The sequence below is a fragment of the Rhinolophus sinicus genome, linkage group LG12 (genome assembly GCF_036562045.2).
Source record: "Rhinolophus sinicus isolate RSC01 linkage group LG12, ASM3656204v1, whole genome shotgun sequence".
Lineage (NCBI taxonomy): Eukaryota > Metazoa > Chordata > Mammalia > Chiroptera > Rhinolophidae > Rhinolophus > Rhinolophus sinicus.
Window position 1 is genome coordinate 11,009,214 of NC_133761.1, and position 6,018 is coordinate 11,015,231.

General features: G+C 47.5%; 1 long non-coding RNA gene across 1 annotated transcript; it reads left to right on the top strand.

Moving 5' to 3' along the window:
• Positions 1-523: 523 nt before the first annotated feature.
• LOC141567844 (uncharacterized) lies at positions 524-5,441 on the top strand. The gene is made up of 2 exons (XR_012490732.1): positions 524-696; positions 3,641-5,441. It is a non-coding gene; the product is annotated as an uncharacterized LOC141567844 (long non-coding RNA).
• The last annotated feature ends 577 nt before the right edge of the window (positions 5,442-6,018 follow it).

The following is a 6,018-nucleotide window of genomic DNA, read 5'->3' on the forward strand; positions in this document are numbered from 1 at the left end:
GGAGGGTGACTCCCCTCCCCCAGCTTGGCTGGTACACTAGACCCCTAATGGGAGGGCAAGCACATTTTAAAGTCTATCATGAGGTGGTACTTGTGAAGGGCAGTGCCAGCAGCTCCTGGGTGTCTTTTGTTAAGATCAGAGCTCACAAGAGAGCCTGGGCGGAGGGCAGGGCCATGGGGGTTGTGAGGAGCCCACAGGATGCCTGGCACACAGTAGGTGCTCACAGCCACAGTGAGTGGATGAGAGCTCAGGGAGACCCTGAGAGACCCTGAGAAATGAGAGGAGAAGGGACAGCCTGGGGACGAGCAGGTCTCCCCTGGGGGCACGGGTGTCCAGCTGGGGCTGCCCCACCTGATTTAAGGTGGTGCATGAACGAATCGCTTCCATTTTAAGGTGTATGCATTTGTTTCCACGAGAATTAGAAAAACAGAGAGAGAACACCACGCCTTTTAAAGGTTGCCTTTTCGAATTTTTTAAGTACAGTGAAAAGGGTGGGTTAACACCATCGGGTGGTGATGAGGAAGTGGGACACTGGGGACGCTTCGTCCTTTGCTGGTGGGAGGAGAAACCATTTGGCAGCACGTACGGCCATCAAGCCCAGCATTCAACATGAGGAAGGTGCTCAGCGAAGAGCTGGGGACGGAAGGAAGAGGGAGAGGACACTGCCATTCATGGGACACAGCAGGAACGTCAGAGGTGGGTGGTGGGTGGGCAGGCTCTGATGGGGGAGGGGAGACAAAACACTGGGACCCAGCCACAGGCAGCAGGGGTCTCAGTGGGGCACGGCTGAGACACCTGTTGGACATAGTAAACTATCTGCGTTCCTTCTTTCCATCCTCTTTCCCATATTCATTTATTCTTTCTTTCCGTCACACATATTTTGGGAGCACCTCCTGTGTGCCAAATACTGCGAATAAGAAAGGCCCAATCCTCCCCTCATGGAGCCTGCAGCCCACGTGTGGGGATGGAGAAACAAGTAAACAGGCAGGGAGGTGGCGCTGTCACTTTTCCACTTGGTTGTCTTCCTGGGTGCTTCCCCAGAAAGTGGGGTCATATTGAAGATGGTAATTACAGGCCCTAATCCGTTTCACTCTGTGATCCTATCCACTTGTCACCATCTCCCCAAGAGGTGGGACAGTGACAATCACTCCCATTTTACAAATGAGAAAGTGGACGGCAGAAGAAGGAGGTGACCCGCCCAAGGTTACAGAGCTTCTCCATTACAGCAGCCATAGCCCGACCTTGAGCTCCTTAGGCAGCTTGAATAACACCTTGGAGGAAGGAAGCTGCAGAAGAGCAGACCTTGTCTCCCAGCTTTTTAGAACAGCCCTCCATGCCCAGAGCTCCTGGTCTTGTTCAGAGGTACTGTGGACAAGCATTGGGAGGGGTTACCCAGTGAGAAGGCAGCCAGCTCACTGCCTCCTAAGTGTCCTCACATGCCGGGGCAGCCATCCCTGGGTGATGCCCACCCAAATTAAAGAGCCATGGAGAGGAAGAGGACAACTACCTCAGTGGTTTGTATCAGTATAGGACGGTGGCGTGGGATAGGGTCTGGGGAGCAGAGACGGGGCGGAGAACCTGGATTATAACCCATTCCTCTCCTTCCTGAGAAGGTGCAGCCCAGCGCCCAGAACTGAGTGAGGCGCTTCCATCACTGCCAACACACTGCATCCAACACAAACCGAGCGTTCCTTTGTCCACATGCTGTCAAATGACAACACACAGTGTGGTCATAGTCGCTCTGTGCCAAGGGCTTTACGAGTCTCTTCTAATTTATCCTAAAACAGCCTTGGGAGGCAGGTATGTGGATTGTTCCCATTTTACAGATGAAATACTGAAGGGCTGGACAATTCATTAATTTTCTCCAAGCTCACACAGCTGGTTAGTAGTAGAGCCAGACTTTAAACTCAGGTGTTAGATGCTGGAAGCTAGGCACGTAACTATTCTGCTGCTGTATTACTTCTTGTTTTGTTTTTATAACAGCCTTGTTGAGATATAACTCACAGACCGTACAGTTCGTTCACCCATGAAAGTGTATAATTCAAGGGTTCACAGAGTGGTACAACCATCATTACAGTCAATTTTAGAACATTTTCATCACCCCAAAAAGAAACTCTATACCTTTTAGCTGCTCCCCCTCAACCACTCCCCTCCATCTCCTCCCCACCCTAACAATCCCTAATGTACTTTCTGTCTCTATAGATTTGCCTATTCCGGACATTTCATGTGAAGAAAATCATATAATATGTGGTCTTTCATGTCTGGTGCCTTTTACTAAGCATATTGTTTTCAAGTTCTGTACGTGTTGTAACATTATCAGTACTACATTCCTTCTCACTGCCAAGTATTATCCTATTGTATGGATACATCACATTCTGTTTATCCGCTTCTCCATTGAGGGCATTTAGGTTGTTTCCACCTTTTGCCTACTCTGAATAATGCTGCTATGAATATTCATGTACATGTTTTTTGTGGTCATATTCCTCTTGGGCGTATACCTAGGAGGAACATTGCAGGGTCAAATGGTAACTGTTTACATTGCCACCACTGTGAGGGAGGTGAAATCAGTCCCAGTTTTCAGATGAGGAAATAGAGACTCCAAAAAAAGCCCCGGGACCTGCCCAAGTTGTACAGAGACTAAGTGGACGAGGAAGACTTTGCCTACAGCTAGGTCCGACGACAAAAGCCAAGCTCCTTCAGCCTACTTCACTGTGCCTTATAGGAGCAAGATTCCCACAACTTTAAGACGTGACGAGAAAAAGAAAATGATGCTGTTAGAATTAAACCAATGATCAAGCAGGTTCTCTGCCTCTGACTGACTTACCAGTACTAGGCCGCTCACTCAAACTTTTTCCAGCACCTACTACATGCTAAGCTTTGTGCTGGCCATGATGGTGGCCCCAAAGGTAAATGATGTGCCATCCTGGCCCCCAAGGAGCGCTAACTCTATTGAAGAAAGCCTTAGGCATGTGAGTGGATAATGCTGATGCGTGGCAGTGCTTGGGCCACATGACAGGGCTGGGGACCTCCCAGAAGTTCTGGCTGCTGAGGTGGGAACTGAACCACGAGCATTGTTGTTGTTGCAAAAGGCATTTCAAGAGGACAGTCTGTTCAAAGGCCTTATAGTGTTGGTGAGTCAGAGCGAAAGGTGTGGTCAGAGACCCCGACAGGAAGCTGAGCAGGGCGTCAAACACCACACCAAAGAGACTGGACTTGCTCTTTTGAAGTGTCTGAAGCAGGAATGAGGCAGTGTCTTTGGAGGGTTAGAAACATCCCTCTGGAGGCGTGAAGAGAATGAGAGGAGAAGATGAAAATGGGAGCAGGAGACTGGGGCAGGTGGGAAGACCCACTGCACCAGTCCCAGCAAGAGAAGAGAGAGCCTGAATAGGACAGCGGTTGTTGGGATGGAGAGGAAAGGACAAATGAGAGAAGCATCTATCACTGAGGGAAGTGTCTGGGGGGTTAATTGGCTCTGACAGAGGCAATTTCTAGGATGTAGTGGGTTGAACAGCATCCCCCTCCCCCCCAAAGACTTGCCTACTGGGAACCTGTGAATGTGGCCTTATTTGAAAAAAGGGTCTTTGCAGATGTTATTAAGTTCAGGATCTTGAGATGAGATCATTCTGGATTATCCCAACAGGCCCTAAATCCGATGATGAGTGTCTTTACAAGAGACACAGAGAAAAAGGCCTCAAGATGGAAGTAGAAGTTGGAGTGACGTCGCCATAAGTCAAGGAGAGCCAGACGCTGGAAGAGCCAAGGAAGGATTGCCAACACCTGAAGACCTGCCAACACCTTGATTTCAGACTTCTGGTCTCCCGAACAGTGAGAGAATAAATTTGCGTTGTTTGTAAGCCACCGAGTTTAGTAATCTATTACAGCAGCCCTAGGAAACATCCATGTCATTACACAGGCTCTCAGGGGTTCAGAGACCCAGCTCTGCACTTTCCTATCCAGATTTCCCGTCTCTGGGCTCCCAGGAAAGAGGTGCCCTGCTCCCAGCCTGCAGACTCAGACAGGGCAAGGCTGCAGGGAGTAAAGCTCTCACTCGGGCCCTGACTTGTGCTTAAAAAAACACTCTCCAGTGTGTTGCCACATGAGGATTAGTCAAATAATTATGAGCTCTGACTTCCCTGAGTAATTCATCAGGCTGACGGCTGAGGCCTCCGGAAGGATGAATGGAATTGTCGCCTGGTCAGCAAGGAAAGGCAGCATCAGATACCTCCCAGAAAAGGGTGATGTCCGTGGGAACCTACAAGAAACCCAACCAGGCTCACAGGTGGCACACCCCACACATGAACCACTTGGGTGAACTTGAGGTCACCAGCTAGCCAACAGCCCTACACACCCACTCCGCTCCACAGAAATACGGAATCCTATGTCTGCTGTGCCAGAAAGATTCAGGGATCAGCTCAAGGTCAGAGGGCAAGTAGTGGCCAAATCAGTGCTCAGACCCAGGCTTCCAACCCCCCACCTGCTGCCACCTCTGCTCCAGGACACGGGCGGTCCCTGCGGGTCCAGGTGTGCAGGATTGGACCAGCTCAAGAGTCAGCCTGCCTGAACATCATTGGACAGCGACCTCCGGGCCTCCATCCTGGGGCAATGTGGTCTCTTCTTCCCCCTTATAAAGTCACCAATGCCATCGCGAGGGGTTTGTCCTCATGACCTCATCTAACCTTAATTACTTCCCAAAGGCCCCACACCTCCCAATACCATCACACTGGGTATTAGGTCTTCAACTCGTGAATTTGTGGGGGACCCAACCATTCAGTCCCTAATAGCCATGCCAATATATCTGTCATGGTATCTCACTGTGGTTTTCATTTGCATTTCTCAAATAATTAATGACATTGCCCATCTTTCAATGTGCTCATTGGATACCTATTTAACCTCTTCGGTAAAGTGTCTGTTCAAGGCTTTTGCCCATTTTTTATACTTGTGTTGTTTGTTTTGTTATTAGTGAGTTTTGAGAGTTCTTTATACATTCTGGATACAAGTCCTTTACCAGATACATGACTTGCAAATATTATCTCCAAGTCTGTGGCTTAGCTCGTCATTCTCTTTAACAGTATCTTTTACACAGCAGAAGCGTTTAAAAAATTTTTTTGATGAAGTTCAATTTATCCATTTATTTGATGAGTTATACTTTTGAAGGCACATCTAAGAAATCTTTGCCTAGCCCAAGGTCACAAAGGTTTTCGCTTATATTTTTTTCTAGGAATTTTATAGTTTTTGGTTTTGCATTTACACCTATGATCCATTTTGCGTTAAATTTTGTGCATGGCACCAGTTCATTTTTGTGTATGTTGCGTGTTCATTGTTTAGCATATGGATATCCAAATGTCCCAGCACCATTTGTTGAAAAGACTATTTTTTTCTCCACGGAACTGCTTTTTGCACCCTTGGCAAAACAATAAATAAATAAATCAGTTATTCACATATGTATAGGTCTGTTAGTCCTAAAACTTTGTTCTTTTTCAAATTGTTTGAGTATATTCTACGTCCTTTGCATTTCCATATGAATTTTTGTGTCAGTCTGTCAATTTCTCAAAAAAAAAAAAAAAAAAGAACCCAAATGTATGGTGTGACTCTACTTAGCAGCTGCTCAGAAAATTATTCTGGACTTCAGACTTGCATATCCCCACTACGACAGGGTTTCATGGTTTAATGAATGTTTTCGTGTCCTCAACCTAACTCTCTCAAAACCCTGTGACATAGGCAGGTAGCTGGTGTCCCCTGTTGTACAATAAGGGAAATTGAGGCTCCAAGGTGAAGAGTCTTCCCCACAGTCACACCGCTAGTGAGTGGCAGGAACAGGCTTTGAATGCGAGACGTCAGACTCCAAATCCACACTCTCTGCACGACGCTGCCTCTGAGGAGGGAGGGGTCTTCAGTATATTCTTATTACTCTAAAGTTTACAAAACTGGACAAAAAGAAGGACTCCTTGTTTTGGTTACCTTTAAAAAAACAAAAATCAATTTCATGCTGGTGCCAGTCCAATGCACTTCCGCTGTCCT